The 19,751-nt window shown below is 47.4% G+C and overlaps 1 protein-coding gene across 1 annotated transcript in view; it reads right to left on the reverse strand.

The window, feature by feature from the left end:
• The window catches only part of LOC122800092 (prolyl endopeptidase), a 1,490,953-nt gene that overhangs the window by 1,402,852 nt on the left and 68,350 nt on the right, over positions 1 to 19,751 (reverse strand). The window lies entirely within an intron of this gene.

The raw sequence follows: 19,751 nt of genomic DNA on the forward strand, positions 1-19,751 counted from the left end.
GAACTTGCTGCCTAAAAGGAATTAAGACGATCATCCAGGCAGTTAAATGAAGATGATTTATGTTGGGGTGTATCAGACACCACTGCTCTTGGGAAAGTAGATTGATTCTGTGAGGAAGCTTGTGATAACTGCCCCTGGTCATTTCCAAAAGAAGGGATAACCACAGTTGCCTGCGCCAGAAGTGATTTACCACAATGATCTTGGGGGATTCCTTCTGACTCTTCAGAAGTACCCAGGATATTAGTGGAAAGGCATACAGGAACATTCCTGTCCAAAGAAAAGAAAGGGTATCTGTCGTCCAGGCCTTCTTGCATGGAATCCTGGAACAGAATTTTGCTAATTGATTGTTCGGAGGAAGCAAACACGTCTACTTAAGGAACTCCCCACAGATGGATCAAATCTTGGAAGATCCCTGGATTTAGTTTCCATTCGTGAGGGTCTGCCCTGGTCCAGCTCAATCTGTGAGGGCACACAGTTTTGCTCTGACAGAAAGCAGGATGCCTGTAGAGTGAGATTGTGCAGTGAAGCTAACATGGCTAGTCTGCAAAGGGGGTACGATCTGGTCTCCTTTGCTTGTTGATGTACCACATCACTGTCGCATTATCTGCAGCCACCTGAGGAGGCCCTGGGGACGAAAGATGGTTCAGAGCCTCGAGTGCCTTTATCAGGTCAAGCATCTCCTTGATACTTATGTGCTTGTGTCTGTCCTTAGTGTCCCAAATCCCCTGCACTTTTCTACCCCTGAAATTGCTCCCAAGCAAAATCTGAAGCATCTGTTGTGACTGGCTGCTTTGCCGTAGAGAGGAAGTAGTAACTACCTTGATTTAAGAATATATGTCGTGTCCACCAACTGATTTATCTTCTTACAATCCCCTAGTACTGGGATCTGAAAAGATAAAGGGTGTTGATGCTGGGACCAAAGAGATTTCAGATACCACTATATTTTTCTCATGTGGAGTCTTGCCAGAGGTATCATGAGAATCACAAATACAATGAGACCCAAAACCTGGAGGTATTCCCTTGCAGTGAATGAAGTCTAAGTGGAAAACTTAGAAATACATGTAAATAAAGATCTACTTTTTCTTGTGGAAGAAATGCTCCTTGAACCAAGGTGTCTAGTTGACATCTCAGGAACACAATCTTGTATGACGGAGTCAAGAAAGACTTTTAAAGTTATCTTGGAATCCCAGCTTGTGCAGGAGATCTCTCTCCCACACGGAACCAAAAGATGCCCTGTTCCGAGAGGCTATGTCCACCTTGTAATGATTAATGAAGGTATGGGGAGTAGCCCATGTTGCTGCCACACAAATAGTATCTAATGGAAGCTTGGCTTAAAAAGCTATAGAGGTAGCCAAAGACCTAGTAGAGTGTCCCCTTACCTTTCCCGGGACAGACACTTTCCGAGACTTATAAGCATAAGTAATAGTGCTGGACAGCCATTTTGACAAAGTTACTTTGGAAACCGGTGAGCCTTGCTTACTCTGTGAGAAGGATACAAACAGCTGATTTGATTTTCTGATCAGATAAAATCGTAACTGCCTGTGGACATCCAACTGATGTAGCTTATACTCTCTGCCTTGTTGCCATAATTTGGAAAGAATACAGGGAGTTCAATTGACTGACTCAAATTATACTCTGAACAAACTTTTGGTAAAAAGGAAGGATTTGTTCTAAGAAATACTCTATCCTTGTGAAAAGTTATATAAGGCGGGCGGATGGAAAGTGCCTGTAACTCGGAAACCCACCTAGCTGATGTAACTGCAATCAGGAAGAGAGTCTTCCATAAGAATTTTAGAGGACAAGAAGTGGCTGGTTCAAAGGGAGGGAGAATGAGGGCCGATAGTACTAAATTTAAATTCCAAGGATGGAGAGGTTCTTGGATCGGAGGCTTTAATTGGGTAGCACCTTTCAAAAAGGACCTACATAGCTTGTGGGACATGATGTTAGAACCTAGAAGGCCCACATGAAAATTGGAAATAGCAGCCAGTTGAACTCGAATTGTAGCAGCCTCTGCTCCTTTCTCAAAGGTTTCAGCCAGGAAGTCTGAAATTTTTGAAACTGGTGCTGTAAAGGGATCAATGAAATTTTGCTTGGCCCAGAAAGAGAACCTCTTCCATTTACTAGCGTAAAGTTTCCTAGTAGTTGGTTTGTGAGAAGAGACTAAAATATGTTGAACCATAGGTGAGATATCTGGAAGCCTGGCTAGGACTGGAAGTGGAGAAACCAAGCTGTCAGCTTGAGAGTTTGAATGGAGGCATGAAGAGCACCCGACTGATGTGTCAGGATATCTGGAACCGGGTCCAGAATCCAAAGCTCCTCTTGCAGGTAATGCCAAAGAAACGGGAACCGTATCTGATTAGGCCAGTAAGGGGCAATAAGGATCAGCTTGCGACTCAACTTTGCTTTCTGAAGAACTTTTGGAATTAGAGGAAAGAAAGGAAAGGTGTAAAGAATCGGGGGGGGGGGGCAATCGTGGATAAGTGCATCTATGGGTGACTGTCCCAATGGGGGAACTAGGGCAAAGTAGCTGCTGCACTTGTTTAGGTGTGAGGCAAAAAGATCGCAGAATGGCTGGCCCCATCTGCGGAAGAGCATATCCACCACATCTTGTTTCAGAGACCACTCGTGGGGCATGAGAATTGCCCTGCTGAGCTTGTCCGCTATCACCCTGGACTTCCCCAGGATGTGCGCTGCAACCAGAAAACGCTGAGAGGAAATCGCCCATTGCCATACTCAAAGGGCCTCCCAACACAAGGGGTAAGATTTGGTTCTGCCCTGTTTGTTGATTTACCACACCACTGACATGTCGTCCGTCTGAATTGCTATATAGCTCAATGGAAGAGAGTTGTGAAGTGCTTGCAACGCTAATAACACCGCTCTCATCTCCAGGACATTGATGTGCAAATGGTACTCATGAGGTTTCCAGGTTCCATGGACTCCTCTCCCAGACAATGCCCCCCACCCTATCTGGGAAGCATCCGTGGTCACTGTGGCTATAGGATGAGGGGCTACAAAGGGTCGGCCTAAAGTGACTAGGAGAGAGTGGAGCCACCACTGTAGATCTTTTTTGCAAGCATCCATGATTAAGATCATGTGTGACATTGGTAGATCCTGATATGACCACCGAGTGAAAAGGAGCCACTGCAAAATCCTCATATGGTAACGAGCTAATGGGACTAGAGTAATGGCAGCTGCCATCAAGCCCAAGACCTTTAGGACTAACTGTGCCTGAACCTTTGACAAGAGGAGAGATACCTGATGTCAAATGGTATGCAACCTTTCCTATGGGAGCTGGGCTATCATGCCTCTTGTATTTAGTTGAGCGCCTATGAAAGTAATACACAGAGGGCAACAAGGCAGATTTTCCTTAGTTTGTTGTGATTCCTAGACGTGCACAAGTGTGAATCGTGTGGTTCCTGGCCCTTAAGAGATGATGCTTAGTGGTGGCAGTGAGGTGCCAGTCATCTAGATAAGGAAACACCTGGAATCCCAAACATCTCAGGTGAGCCATCACTACAGCCATGCACTTGGTTAACACCCTGGGGGCTGTAGTGAGACCAAAGGGCAGAGCTCCGAACTGGTAATGACCGGCTCCCAGCTGGAAGTGTAAATGTCTCCTGGACTGCCTGTCCATTTTTATATGGTTGTATGAATCCTGGAGATCGATAAAGCACATCCAATCGCCCTGACCCAAAAAGGGTAGAATAGACAGCAGGCAGTAAGACACGTCCTCTAAAGCAGACAGTACAAAAGGAAATGGAGTAGGTTCTGGAAAATCATTCTGCAACAACTCAATATTTTTTGAGGGATTGAGAAACCTCAATGTTCTTCCACTGAAAACACTGGGGCATTCAAACAGTCTCAGAAAAAGAGAAACCTCTACAGGGAGAAGCAGAAACCCTGCGTCGTCCTGTTCAAATTCAGTATCATGAATCTCTTCAGGAAAGTAGACATCCCTCATTCTTTTACTGGAAACTACCCTACAAGAAGGATCAATAGCCTGAATCAACTCTGAGCCAGTCCCAGTAAACTACTCCTACCAAATCAATTTGAATAGATACAAGTTTGTTTTTTTCTGTCTCTTTGACAGAAAGAATGGGGCCAACTATTTTATTAATGGAAGGCGCTGCTTCTCCAGGAATAGGCACGACATTCTGACACAACATGGAAATCTTCGCAGTTACCTTTCCTGGACTGACAAGACTGGTTCTCCCTTGCCCACTGAGGGACCTCAACGGCCACAGAGGACTTGGCTTACCCCCAAGTCCATAGTAGCTGTAGGTGCTAAACCAGAGGGTTTAGGGGTAAAAGATGAGTGTCTGAGGTACAACAAATTATCACAGCAGAATCACCCACCTGCGGCAGAGGCAAACTGATAGCCTGCTGTGATGGCAAAGGCTGTTTGCTTAACTTTTTGCTTTTATGGCTGGAAGGACCGACTATGGGAGTGACCATCTGTTCCATAGTCAAGCTAAAAATGGTGCCTCTATCCTGGGGAAAACAATCAACAATGCCAGTAAAACTACCAGTCCACAAAAGTTACTTTTTTGACAGAAAAAAAGTACTTTCAAACACTATGGCAACCCCACAACCTTAAAAATAAACTAGTTTCTGTGGAGAATTAGTTAAATAACACTACTATTAAACTACAGAAACGAGTGCTCTGTTTAAAAGTACATTACAATATCGAGACAATTTATTAAAACACAACACTCCTAGCTTTAAAATCACTTTTAGTCCACTCAGGTCGAGCTGCTTGACAGTTTGGGCACATGGAAGGTGCCCTGAAGCTTTAGCTCTCCCGCGGTTATATTCTTGGCAAGCTATAACCCAAATAGCTACTGATCAATATGAAAAACATCTAAGGAAAACAAACTTAAGAAATATATAAATATAATAGGGACATGATCCAAAACACAATCGACAACTTGACCAGGAGTCAAAAACTATATTTTTGCATTTGCTACCTGCTGTCATACATGTGCCAACTGTCAGATTCTGATCACAGAGTGTAGACATAGTCTACATACAGTCATAGCTTTGGAGGACAGAGCTAGCTATGACAAGACTTCGCCAAGCTAAACCCATGATGATCAAAAGATACAAAATTATATACTATTACTGAAGTGTAGAAATCGTAAGGTATTCATAAGAACATAACTCAAACATAAATTATACACAGCTTAATGAAAAGAAGGGTGAACTGTCTGAAAATTACTGTAAGAAACAACTGATAAAGACTGAACATGCATTTAAGTATTCAGGGGGACTATTTCAAGAAGTGAGTACGTTTAACACAACTGAAGTTGGGTCAGGCAGCACTGAAAAAAATGAAACAAAATTCTGTCTACACTTATGGGTGAGAATGAAACTTTTAGTTATGTACTTACCATAACTTTAGATGTATGGGATCCATCTCGCCTACATTCTGTACAGATGGGTTCGGAGCCGATCCTCGGCTCCGACTTGGCACGCTATACTATAGAACAAAGTCTCTTATTGGCTGAGCCACCTCATATCCCAGGATGCCCCACTACTGCTTCCCCAGATCTTGTTTGACCGCACACATGCACACACACAGACTGTTGTTATAAGATTGCCAGGTGTTTCAAGAGAGGAAAACAGTTGTATTCGGACCGTCCGGTCTCTTCTGGCCTCCAAGGCAGGGGGAAGGAGGGTGGGTTATTAGGAATGTAGGCGAGATGGATCCCATACATCTAAAGTTATGGTAAGTACGTAACTAAAAGATGTAATGTGATCCTATCTCGCCTACATTCTGTACAGATGGGACAGCGTCCCTAGCACCTAATTCCTGGATGGCTCACTGGAAAACGGTCCGGAGTACTGTGGAACCGAAGGAAGCTCGACCCCTAGATGCCACATCCAATTTGTAGTGAGAAATAAAAGTGTGTAGAGAAGACCACATAGCAGCCGCACAGATGTCATTAAGAGAGAGCTTGGAATGAAAAGCTGCCGAAGTGGCCATAGCCCTGGTAGAATGAGCTTTCACAGGAATTGTAAGCTCTTTATTTGAAATGCGATAAATTTGAGTGATACAGTCTCTGATCCACTTGGCAATAGTGACTTTCGTGACGGCTTTGCCCAATTTACTGCCCGAAAAAGATACAAACAGTTGATCCGATTTTCGTGCTTGGTGTGTCCTATCCAAATAGAAACGTAATTGTCTGTGCACATCTAAGGTGTGAAATGTATACTCAGCTCTGTTTGTATACTTAGGGAAAAAAAAACGGTAATTCCAATGATTGTTGCAAACAAAAGTTAGAACAAACCTTTGGTATAAAGGATGGGTTTGGTCTAAGAGAAACTCTATCCTTGTGAAATACCAGGTATGGTGGATTGACACACAAGGCTTGAAGTTCTGAAACTCGCCTGGCTGATGTGATAGCAACTAGAAGGGCAGTCTTCCAAGAGAAATTTCAAGTCACAGGTTGCTGCCGGCTCAAAGGGAGGTGCGGTTAATGCGCCTAACACTACGTTAAGGTCCCACGGTGGTGCAGGATGCGATATAGGGGGCCGAAGAAGCCAAGCTCCTTTAATAAAAGCTTTGCACAACTTATTGCTCATTAAAGGTGGATCTACGTTCTCATGAAAATTGGAAATAGCCGCCAATTGAACTTTGATGGTAGACACCGAACAACCCTGGTTGAACAGAGAAGTTAAAAACTTCAGAACCTCTGACAGAAGCAGTCATAGGGTCTAATCCTCGGAGTTGGGCCCAAATAGCAAACCTCTTCCATTTACTGCTATACATCTTTTTAGTAGAAGTCTTGTGGGCCGAGGACAAAATATGCATGACTTCAGGGTTGAAAGAATGGCTCCTAACTATGGTCGGAAGAGGAGTAGCCAAGCTGCTAGCTTCAATGAATGGAGGGACTGATGGAGCTGTCCTGACTGATGCGTCAAGAGGTCCGGAACTTGGTCCAGGAACCAGGGACCGTCCAATGCATACTTGCGAAGAAAGAGGAACCACACTTGACGAGGCCAGTATGGGGCGATTAGAATCATTCTGCTTCCCAAGCGAATCGCCTTCTGAATCACCTTGGGGAGAAGGGGAACCGGTGGAAAGGCGTATAGCAGACCGGGGGGCCAAGCTTGGACTAGAGCATCCTTGGGGGTCTCCCCCGGAACTGGAATGAGAGAGAAGAACTGCTGGCATTTTGCGTTGAGGGGAGTTGCAAAGAGATCGCAACATGGAACTCCCCATCTCGTGAAAATCTGTGTTACCACTTTGTGATTCAAGGACCATTCGTGAGGGGAGAGAATAGTCCTGCTCAGTCTGTCGGCTATCACATTGGATGTCCCCGGAATGTGTGTTGCCACTAGAAAGCGTTTGGTAACAATCGCCCAATCCCATACCTTTATGGCCTCTCTGCAAAGGGGGTAAGACCTGGTCCCTCCTTGCTTGTTCAAGTACCAGACTACCGACATGTTGTCGGACTGAATGGCAATCGTCCCCTGGGGGAGGTAATCGTGCAGTGCTTGCAACGCTAGAAGCACCGCCCTCATTTCCAGGATATTGATGTGGAGAAGATTCTCGTCGGAGTGCCACGTGCCTTGGACCGACCTGTCCAGATAATGCCCCCCCCCACCCTGTCTGGGAGGCGTCCGTAGTCGACGTGGCCGAGGGGGATGGGGGAACGAAGGGTCGCCCCTGATTCAGGTTGGAGGAAAGAAGCCACCAGCGAAGATCCTGTTTGCACGTCTCTGTGATCAATATGTGGTGACTGAGGGGGAGGTCTTGATAAGACCACTGGACTGAGAGAAGCCACTGGAGTATCCTCATATGCAACCTTGCCAAGGGAACGAGAAGAATGGTGGCTGACATGGAACCCAACAGCTGCAGGACCATTCTCGCTGGAGCATGACGTCTGAGGAGTAACGCCCGAACCTGAGACTGCAATGTTGCTATCCTTTCCGCAGGAAGATAGACTCGCATCTGCCTTGAGTCTATTTCTGCACCAATGAACAGAATACGCTGTGATGGCAGCAATACGGATTTTGTCCAACTGAAGGTGATTCCTAAGGAGCTGCCTAGGGAGATGGTGGCTGCTAGAGTTTTTAAGAGTAGATGCCTTGAGGTGGCAGTTAGGAGCCAGTCGTCTAGGTACGGAAACACCTGGAATCCTAGACTTCTCAGGTGAGCAGCCACCACTGCCAAACATTTGGTGAACACCCTGGGGGCTGTGGTGAGACGAAAGGGCAGTGTACGGAACTGGAAATGACTGTCCCCTAGGCTGAAGCGCAAGTGTCTCCTCGACGCCTGATCTACCAGAATGTGATAGTAGGCGTCTTTGAGATCTATGGAGCACATCCAAACACCCTTCTCCAGAAGCGGGAGAATGGTTTGCAAGGTGACCATCCGGAATTTGTACTTTTTCACTGATCGGTTTAACCTGCTGAGATCCAAAATGGGCCTCAAGTCCCCGGTCTTTTTTGGTACCAAAAAGAATCTTGAGTAAGTCCCTGATCTGGCCTGATCTGCGGGGACAGGTTGGATGACTCCTTTTTGAAGCCGCTTTGAAATTTCGATGGCTGCCATATCCCGTTGACTGGGTGGCGGGTCCGGGATTCTTTGGGATGGTGGGAGGGGGGGTGAGAGAAGGGAATGGTGTAACCTCCGGCGAGGATTCGGAGCACCCATTGGTCCTGAGTGATACTTTCCCAGGCCTTTAGGTGCCTCAAAAAAACGACCCCCGACTGGCTCCGGAGCTGCACAGTCGGGCACTCCTTCAGGGATGCTGGAAGGAGGAGGAGCCACGAAAGGACTCGCGGTCTCCAGTGTTGCGGGGGCCTCCGCCGCCTCTGGGACGGCGTCTCCCTGAAAAATTTCCCCTTCCTCTGCCTCTAGAAGGGGAATCGCTCTGCTGCGATGAGTAAGGCTTTTGGGACTTACGGAACCACATTTTCCCTCCTCTTCGGGCCTTGGGATAAGGTCTGAATGGAGTGGAAAACCGCCCTCGGCAGTTAAAGTCTTACCCTCCTGCTCGCAGCGAGTCAAAGTGTCCTTTACCTTGGGTCCAAAAAGGGAGGACCCATCGAAGGGGGCGTCGGCAAAGGAAGACTTAAAGGCCTCCGCAAAGTGACACAGGCGTAGCCAGGCTTGTCTCCGTTGAGCAACACCTGTGCCCGCTGCTCTGCTCGCTCTTTCGGCTGCATACGAAATGAGCCTCATGGACAAGTTGGATAGGGAGGATAGGGTAGCCAACTGGGAGTTAACCGTCTGGGCTAACTGCTCAGGTAAGTTACCAGAGAGGGTATCCGAAAGCTCCTTGACCAGATCCCTCTGCAGTCTCGTAAAATGCGTCAGGTAGTTCAGATACCTTAATGTAAAGGTTGCTGAAGCAAGGGTGCGCTTCCCGTACCGATCCATACTCATTAGGAGGATGGACGGACGTTGAAGCCTCTGCCACATCTTGTTGGGTAGCAGATACCACCAGCAAGGCATCTACAGCCATGCCTTTGGTAAGAAAATCCTTATCAGGGGGTGCCGAAAGGAATTTATTGGGGCGAGCTGGCACCGGTTCCACAGAGTCCGGATGTTCCCACACCCTTCGAGAGATCAAATCTAGGAGCTCATCGAAGGACGGAGACACCCAGGAGGTGGAGGGCTGAGCCCCGAAGGCCTTGAGGAACACCGACTCCTCAGCAGAAGGGGGTTTGGACTACCAGTCGCCTCGTTGCTTAAGGATTTCCAAGATGTCCGCAAAGGATACATCATCCGAGGACGACTTGGGGGACCCTTCCGCATCATCGAGGTCGGTATCTGAGGTGAGAGACTCATCAGGGGAGTCGACGTGCTTCCTCTTGCACTGTTTCTTCCTCGGGGGTTCCTCCAAAGACACTTCGGAGGGACCTCCAGGAAGAAGGAAACCCCCTATGGGGGTAACAACAGGCCCCAGGGCTCCGCTGTCGTGAGACAGGGAGATTGCAAAGGAACTAGTCTCCATGCCAAGGGAAGGTGGTGGTGAGATGGTAGAAGTGGCCAGAGAGGATTTGGCCAAGGCACTCCTCATGGCCCTGAAGGCAGGACCCCCAGAGTCCTGGGAAGGTTGAACCCCCAAGGCCATAACAGCAGTCGGAACTCCCGCCGCCGACTCACCGAGAGGGAGGCTCGGAACTGAAAGAATCTGTCCCGAAGCGTCCCCCCCCGGGGCCGACAGAGGAGGTCCGCGTACCGAACACCGACCCGAAGGGCGGGGTTGGAGTTAGGGTCGGAACCGACCCGACAACTTCCACCGGCTCCACCAACACCGACTCCAATGGTGCCAAAGCTGTTGGAGGAGGAACCGAGATGGCAGGGTGGGAAATCGGCTCCGGAGCCGACTGGGCTGGAGCCGAGACCAACTTTTGAAAGACCAGAGACTGAAAGAGCCTTTGAAGCACCCTGTCTACATCAGAATCGGACATCTTCGACGACCGAGAACAGACCGACCGGGTCTGAGTCGACTTCTTTGCCGGCTCCGAAAGACTGGGGGACCGGCTCCGAATGGTTTCGAGAAGTATCGGCGCCGAGGGAGATTCCACCACTACTGCAATTTCCCTCGGAGCCGATGTGGACTTTGGCACCGAAGGGGAAGAGTCTGAGCGGGCAACCTTCATCGGCTTCGAAGGCAGTGGAGCCGATGGAGGTGACTCGCCTCTCGACGCCCGAGCTCTCGGCTCCAAAACTAGAGGAGTAGAGGCTGGAGACATCGAGGCAGACCGTTCCGCCCTCGGCTCCGAAGTCCGTGGAGCCGATGGAGAAGCCTGCCTTGACTTTTTTGCTGCCGGATCCGACGGACTGGTCGGAGCCGAAGATTTTTTCTTCCTCGACGGGGAAGAAGAAGATAGGGCTTCCTCAAAGGAAGGGGTAATAAGCCCTTTCAAAATCAACTTATTTTTCCTCTCTCGGAGCATGCGAGAGGAAAAAGCGTGGCAAACGCTACAGGATTCCTGTAGGTGCTTAGGCCCCAAACAGTATACACATAACAAATGGTCATCCGTAATGGACATTTTATAACTGCATTTCGAACATTTCTTAAATCCTGATGGCCTGTGTTCTTTAGACATGGCTATCTGCTTCAATTAAACTTTAAAGATCAAAAGTTCAAAGAAAAATAACACGTAGACTAGGGCAAGGTCCCTCCAAGTCAAACGGGATCACTTACCACCAAGAAAAAAATACAATTTACCACAAAAAGTTCTAAAACTGCACAAACACACAAAGAATAGCTGTTAAACAGCTCTAACTAAGGCGCGTGGGCTAGGCAAAGGCCCCTCTAACTTAAACGGGAACCTTTACCGTCGATTAAAACACAATTTCACCACAAACTTTGAAAAAAATCAGTCACACAACAATAAGTAGCTGTTAAAACAGCTTTTAGGTAAGTTCCATGAAAATTCTGACAGAAAAAATAATCACTAAGAGGCACTTAGCTCAGCCAAGTCCGAGACCACATCTATGCTGTAGAAGCGGCAAACGAGATCTGGGGAAGCAGTAGTGGGGCATCCTGGGATATGAGGTGGCTCAGCCAATAAGAGACTTCGTTCTATAGTATAGCGTGCAGAGTCGGAGCCGAGGATCGGCTCTGAACCCATCTGTACAGAATGTAGGCGAGATAGGATCACATTACATCAACAGTTCACAGTTTGAACTTCATGTATTAAGAATCTGAACCAGTGTTCCCAGCTGTCGATATTATACAAAAGAAGGTTCAACATACCATATTATCCAATCCGGCTAAGGGAACACACAACTGCTTCTGTGGTAGAAATATCCAATAAGAGGAACAGACATATGGGGATCTCAGACTGTCACCCAACATGATAGCCCAGTTAAGTTCCAATAGAGGAGTTAAAACACTACTGTAGTGAAGCTCAAAGACATGCCGAAAAAGAATCAGCATCGGTCTTTAAGAATTAAGAAAATAAGTCTACAGAATCAGGGAATCTTAATAACAGACCCAATCCTGGACAAGCAGGACAGAGCAGAAGGCAGAACCAACATCAATTTTTACCTTCTACTGAGATTAAGGGAAAAGGGAAGTGCAATATGCAGATAGCTTCATTTTTGACTAGCCTGCAGCTAGTAGACACACTCAGAATGCACCACTTCTCACTACATTCCAGACCTTGTGTGTCTACCCTAAACTGCAATAGCAGTGTGCAGTAACACAACACAAGCATCCAATAAGAAAACCTGTTGGACTGGTCTATCGCAATGGTTATGAACAGAGGTGGGAAATAATCTGCAGTAGACTAGACAAAACACAGCCTATGTAAACACTAAACATACCTCAAGGCGCTTTCAGGACACGTGCAACAGCAAAGTTCTCCACTTTTGGCATTGTGTACATACAAGTGTCACAGTCTTGCTAAAAAAAGAAGTTATGTACTCACCATAACATTCCATCTGAGTAGTTATACTTCATTTTTCTGCAACCTGCGGCTATACGGATCTGTATCAGATCCGAGCCGGCAACTTTTTTTCTAGCATCTGCTCCAAGCTCAGAGCTCCTCCCCTTACCCATAATGCCCTACCATCTCCTATCTTCCCTCAGATAGAGTTTGCTGCAACTAAAAACATAAGCAACTCAACCCAATGACCCAAACCTGAAAAGACAGGACAAGGTCCGAGGGACGGAGGGAGGGAATGGAATGCTACAGAAAAATGAAATATAACTACTCAGATGGAACGTTATGGTGAGTACATAACTTCTTTATCTGAAGTACTTAACTTCATTTTATCTGCAACCTGTGGGACAGAGTCCCCAGCTACTCCAATCCTGGGAGGCCCTTATGGAAGGATATTCCTGAGCACTGCAGAGCCAAAGGACGCTCTACCCCTCGAAATCAGATCTAATTTATAATGGGAAATGAAGGTATGTGAACTGGCCCAGGTCGCTGCTGCACAAATACCATCCATAGGCACCCTAGACCAAAAAGCAGCACCGCCATGGACCTGGTACAGTGAGCCATAACAATACCAGGAGGAGATAAACCTTTTGCTTTGCAGGCATGTGAAATACAAAGAGTGATCCATCTGACCAAAGAAACTTTAGAAATAGCTTTTCCCATAAATGCTTTGGAAAAGGAAACAATTGGTCAGTCTTGCGGAAAGACTTTGTTCTATGAAGATAAAAACAAAGCTGTCTATGAACATCTAACAAATGGAGTTTGTATTCACCTTTATTTTGAAAGTTAGGAAAGAAAACGGGCAGATTAATGGACTGGTTTATGTTTGCTTCAGATGCCACTTTAGGTAAGAAGGAAGGATTAGTACAGAGGGAGACCCTATCCTTGTAGAAGACCAAATACGGAGGCACAGCAGGCAGAGCTTGAAGCTCAGAAACCCTCCTAGCTGATGTAATGGTGACTAGGAAAGCGGTCTTCCAAGACAAAAATTTCAAGTCCACTGAAGTTGCAGGTTCGAAAGGAGGAGCCACCAATGCCTGTAAAACAAAAGTAAGGTCCCAAGGAGGCACTGAATCCTTGACAGGTGGACATAACAGAAAAGTACCTTTAAGAAATGCCTTACACAGCCTAGAGGAGGCTAAGGCCATGTTGTCTCCACCAATGTGAAAACTGGAAATGGCTGCCAACTGTACTTTCACTGTGGAGGAACTAGCTCCTTGCTGAAAGATGCCAGACAGGAAATCCAACACCGCTGGAACAGGAGCTATAAAGGGATCTATTTTTCTCTCTGAAGCCCAAATGGAAAAGTGCTTTCATTTACTGCAATAAAGTTTCCTAGTGGAGTCTTTAAGAGAAGTCACCAGAATGGATTTTACCGGGGATGAAAGACCGGGAGTCCTGGCAATTAACGGAACTGGAGCAACCAGGCTGTCAGCTTGAGGCTGCCCAGATTGGGCGGACGAGCCCCCGACAGATGGGAGATCTGATCTGGGCAAGGATCTAGAACCCACGGGGGAGCTAAGAGATGAGACCAAAGGAATGGGAACCAAATCTGACGAGGCCAGAATGGGACAATGAGGATCACTTTGCACTGCAGTTGGCAAGCTTTCTGAAGAAACTTCGGAATGAGTGGCAATGGTGGATAAGCATACAGAAGCCTGAGGGGGGGCCAAGCATGGACTAGAGCATCTCTGGGGACTTCCCCTGGTGAGGGAATCAGAGCAAAGAACGCGCTGCACTTCACGTTGGAAGGAGATGCAAAGAGATCGCAGCAAGGCTGACCCCATGCAAGGAAGATCCCCTCCGCTACTGACCGTTTCAGAGACCACTCGTAAGGCATCAGAATGGCCCGACTCAATCTGTCCGCTAAAATGTTGGAGCACACTGGGATGTGCGTTGCTATCAGAAACCGACCGGTGGTGATCGCCCATTCCCACACTCTCATGGCCTTGCGACATAGGGGGTAGGATCTGGTCCCCCCCCCTGCTTGTTGATTTACCAGGCAACTGACATGTTGTCTGACTGAACTGCAATCAATCCAAGAGGGAGGACAGTGTGAAAGACTTCCAATGCTAAAAGCACTGCCCTCATCTCTAGAACATTTATGTGCAACTTGGTCTCTGACTGGGACCACGTGCCTTGGACTGCCCTTCCCAAACAGTGTCCCCCCCTCCCAAGTTGGGAGGCATCCATGGTCACTGTTGCTTGGACTGGAGATGACGTAAAGGGGGCATCCTTCTGATATCTCCGGTGAACTTAACCACCAAAGAAGAGACGTCCTGCAGACGTGACTGATCTTGATCGGAAATTCCATGGGCAGGTCTAGCCAAGACCATTGAACAGCCAGAGACCATTAAAGAACCCACATGTGAAGGCGCGCACAAGGGAGAATCTATATGGCGGGAGCCATGGTGCCCAGAGCCCGGAGAACCTCGCTCGCCTTTGGAGACTTGGAGTTCGCTATCTGAGCTATGTGGCACCTGAGGTGTAGGATCCTGTCTGGAGTTAAGAATACCTTCATCTGCAAAGTGTCTAGCAGTGCCCCAATGAAGTCTAGAACTTGCACTGGTTGCAACTGGGATTTCTGAACATTGAATTTAATTCCCAGTAGATCTGCCAACCGACTGAAATAATCTCGGGCCAGACACAAGTGATGCTTGTTGGGTGCAGCGAAGAGCCAGTCATCCAAGTATGGAAACACCTGAATACCCTGAAGCCTCAGGTGAGCCGCTACAACTGCCATTACCTTGGTGAACACCCTGGGGGCTGTGATGAGACCAAAGGGTAGGGCTCTGAACTGAAAATGACTGGCTCCCAGCCAGAAGTGCAGAAACCTCCTGGAGCTTCTGTGTATTTTGATGTGGTAGTAAGCATCCTGGAGGTCTAACGAGCACATCCAGTCGCACTCTCGGAGATAAGGTAGAATGGACTGTAGGGTGACCATCCGGAATTTCTGTTTGGCTACCGACAGGTTTAATGTTGACAGGTCTAGAATGGGCCTGAGGTCCCCCGTCTTTTTTGACACCAAAAAGAACCTTGAGTAGACGCCTGATCTGGACTGATCGGGGGGGGGGGGCTGTTCGATGGCTCGTTTGAGAAGCAGCTTTGATACCTCTAGAGCTGCAGCCTCCCTGTGAGCAGGTGGAACATCCAGGAGGTGCTTTGTAATATTTGGAGGGGCAACAAATGGAATAGAGTAACCTCTGGATATCATCTGTAAAATCCAGCGATCTGTCGTAATGGACTCCCATGCCACTGGGTGTAAGGACAGTCTTCCCCTGACTCCCTCCAGAGTAGGTCAAACAACCCCTCAGGGCTGCTGACCGGGTCTATCAGAAAAAGGTTCCCTACACACAAAATTCCTGGGACCCCCTCTACCTCTGGGTCGGCATCGATCCTGTCCCCCTCTGCCTCTGGGGGAATAGTTGTCCTGAGAATCCCGGGAAAACTGAGATTTTTGGAACCACATCTTCTTCTTCCCTCTGATTCCTAGAGAAGGACCGCTGAGGGTTAGGAAAAGCAGATCCCGATGGCAGACAAAGTCTTCCCATCCTTTTCGCTCTGGACAAGTGTGTCACGTACCGTCTTCCCAAAAAGGGAAGAACCATTGTAGGGAGCATTGATAAATGACGCCTTGAAAGGGTCCGCGAACTGACACAACCTGAGCTAGGCATGATGCCTCATGGCTATGCCTGTCCCAGCCGCCCTAGCTGCTCCTTCCGTGGCATGGGAAAGGAGTTGCATCGATGTGTTTAAGACTGACTTCAGAGTAGACATTTTCGCCGACAACTCTGTCCTGCAGCGATAAAGACTCTGGGGGTGACTCAGCGAATTCCGAAGCAAGGTCTCGCTGAAGCCGAATCACATGTGCCAAATAATTCAGTGCACGGATTGAAAAGGATGCTGAGGAACAGACGCGCTTCCCAAACCTATCCACCAACCTGGACTCCTTGTCTGGAGGGTGGACTGAGGAACTCTCCTGTGCTAGTTCCTTCTTTGTTGCCTCTGAAACCAACATAGCATCAACTGAGGCTCCTTTCGACCAAGGTTGTCTGTAGGAAGGGGGAGATAAAATCTTGTCAGGGAGCTTGGGGATGGGCTCTACGGTGTCAGGCTCCTTCAATGCCCTCGTGGTGATGAGGTCCACCAAGGGGTCCGCTGGCGGGGACACCCAGGAAGTAGATGGGCCCATGCCAAAGGCCTCCAGGAACACTGACTCATCCCCAGAAGGTTTGGGGGCTGACCAACCTCCCCTCTGGCGGAGGATTCTCCATCATTTCTCTGAAGGAGACATCTTTGGGAGGTGACCTGGGGGGAATCTTCTCCTTCATCTAAGTCAGTGTCCGTAGTGAGGGACTCTGGGGAGTCCAATTGCCTCCTTTTGCACTTGCGCTTACGGTGACCCTCTTCAGTGGGACTCTCAGAAGGGGATTTGTGAGCCGCAGGGGTTTCCCTCAGGGAAATTAACCTGGGGATCCTCTGGCATGGGTTGTCCCTGAAACAGGCTGAAGTGAGTCGTTGCCAAATCCAGGGGGGCCTGGGTGGTATCCGAGGGGATGGGCTGGGGACTCGATCCCTGGGAGAGAACCCTTCTCCACCACTTCAAAGGCCGAGGGAGAGCGGACCTTCTTAGCACCCAGTAAGGAAGACGCCCTCCCTGGATCCAAAGCGGGGACTGGAGCCAAAGCCAGGGTAGCCTGAGGTCCGAGGGAACGGATCGGATCCGTAAAGGTCAGAGCCAAAGAATCCATTCCCTCGGGACAGACACCCTGTCCACAGCTCAGAGAGTCACACGGATCCGAACAAGTCGGATCCGAGGAACTCGAGGTAACAGCCGGAGTCGAAGTTGGAGGAACAGACAGCGTTGTGCAACCAGCTCTGAAAAACCTCAGATCCAAGAGCCCCGAAGATGAAGCACGGATTGGGGAAGGAGAGATGGGGAGGCATGGAGGTCCCCCCTCCAGAGGGAGAGGGGCCTGGCAAGACTCCCATCTGAATTTGGGTCTGAATGAATCTCTGCATCATCCTGTCCATGTCTGATAGGCTCCGAGTCGACCTCGAAGAGGCCACAGACTCAGATCTGGCTGGTATGTGCAATGGGGAGAAAGGCCTCGGGTCCGAATGTTCCAACGGCTCCGGTGAGTAACGAGGAGACGGGAGCCATGGAGAAACAGGCTTCATGGTCTTAGAAGGGGGACTAAGAAAGACCTCCCTGTCTAGGGATCTCTTGCAATGTCTGTCCTTTCTCTTCTTGTTATCCTCTCTGCGCCTTTCTTTATCTTTTTTTTTTTCCTTGTCAGCCACGCTGACTGTAGACTTGTCTTTAGAAGGCCCATCACCAGAAGAAGAGGGAGGTTGAGTCCCTGTCTGGGTGGGAGGTAGAACACTAGAGACTGAGGCCGAGGTAGATTCCAGCATGGCAGCAGGGAGAAGGCCTTTGGTTACTAACGTGGCCTTGCGATCCCTAAGGGCCCTCAGATTGAAACAAGAACAGATAGCACATTGAGTGGACAAATGTACCACTCCCAAGCAAATCACACAGACTGTAACCATCAGCTGGGGAGAGCTTATGGCCACACTGTACATTTTTTGAAAACAGGCTTCGGCTGATCAGCCATAGTACTGCACCCAAAAGTACAAACACTACCTACCAGAAAAACCACACACAAACACAGGTAGGGGAAGGGCAGGCCGAACTACTACTACTCTGCAAAACTTTTTTTTTTTTGACACTGACGAACAAGCGAGACACTAAACAAGGGGAGGTAGGGAAAATATTCACTCAGACGCACACTAGATACAAGAAATACAAAGGAGACCACGATGCACACTACTAGCATGGCAAACGAGATCTAAGGGAAGATAGGAGATGGTAGGGCATTATGGGTAAGGGGAGGAGCTCGGAGCAGATGGCAGAAAAAACGTTGCCGGCTCGGATCCGATATGGATCCGTATACTCACAGGTTGCAGATAAAATGAAGTTAACTACTTCAGATGGGTAGTTCACATGGACAGTGATCAGACTTTGGATGAGCTAACAGTAGTTTCCACTGTGAAGTTCTCATTTATAGGACTATGGTGTGCAATGTCTTAATGCCTTCCTAAATACATATTCAAAATGGCTCTACAGCCAGCTTAGTGGTTATTTTTATGTCAAGAAAAAAAGAAAGCCTACCATCGACTGTACAAGAAGAGATTCCTTTCCATTTTATCATAGTAATACCCTGTTGTACAAAAATGTAGAAAATGGCAAGCACTGCTGCAGGTCCACACAATGATCATGTCAAAGTATACATCAGCTGCCTTTTACAGAAATTGCATTCTAATAATGTTTTTCTTAGAAAGCATACACGTTACTTGGTCAAACAGTAGCAAAATGATCACCAGGCTAAAGAAAAAAATAATCACCAACAGAAAAGAATGATTTCTGAAAACAGAAAATGACACAGTTTGGTACAAAATGCTAAAAGAATAACTGTAGTAAAACAAAGTAATGAAAATATAAAAGTCAAAGATGGAGTACAAAACTGACCAATCAAAATGGTCGAGCCTATGGTGCTGTAGTACATAAAGTTTCAAATGGGAACGGTGGTACCTGTTTACAGCACATGGTGTGACAGAGGTGGATAATTTAGAATCTACAGGACATCATCAAATGGCTAATAATTCAAAATGCAGTCTGTTATGTGACAGTTCTTTCCTCAACATTTATCAACATTTAATTCAAAAACTATGCAAGACTTCTCAGCAAAAAGTCAGGAATAATGAATGGCAAAAACTGACCCAGTTAACTTTATGCACTTATGAATAGATGGACTTAAAATAACAAACGCAGGTCTTGCAAATTGTGAAGTAATGTAGTTCAGTCAAGTGAAATTAACTACAGGTCAGATCTGAACATAAGTAAACAGCCCATTAAGAAGAAAAAATAAATACATACTCAGTTGCATCATCTACAAAAAGAGGCATTTCAGTTTTAAGCCATTTGAAAAGCAATGCCAATCTGACAAACAACTTAAACATCCTCACCTACAGGTATGCATTCTGTTTGAGTACCTTTACCCTAAGAAAAACAGGCTCACAAAAGACTGCAAATACGACTCAAAAATTGCTATGTGAGTTTGGGGAAGTGTACTATGAGGACAGACTGAGTGCTTTATACCATCAGCACCAGGAAAAGAGAAAAGGACTTCTGATTATAACACAATATTCTCAGATGATAGTGTGGGGGAGTACCTCTAAGAACATGGAAATGAGGTGGAAAAGGGGGCTTTTGTTGTAAAAATGAGAACAGCAGTTTAAATTGGAGTTCTCCAAAAGGGTGGTGTATCATTGGA

This window comes from Protopterus annectens, chromosome 1.part0 (assembly GCF_019279795.1).
Source record: "Protopterus annectens isolate FY-2018-M chromosome 1.part0, PAN1.0, whole genome shotgun sequence".
NCBI lineage: Eukaryota > Metazoa > Chordata > Ceratodontiformes > Protopteridae > Protopterus > Protopterus annectens.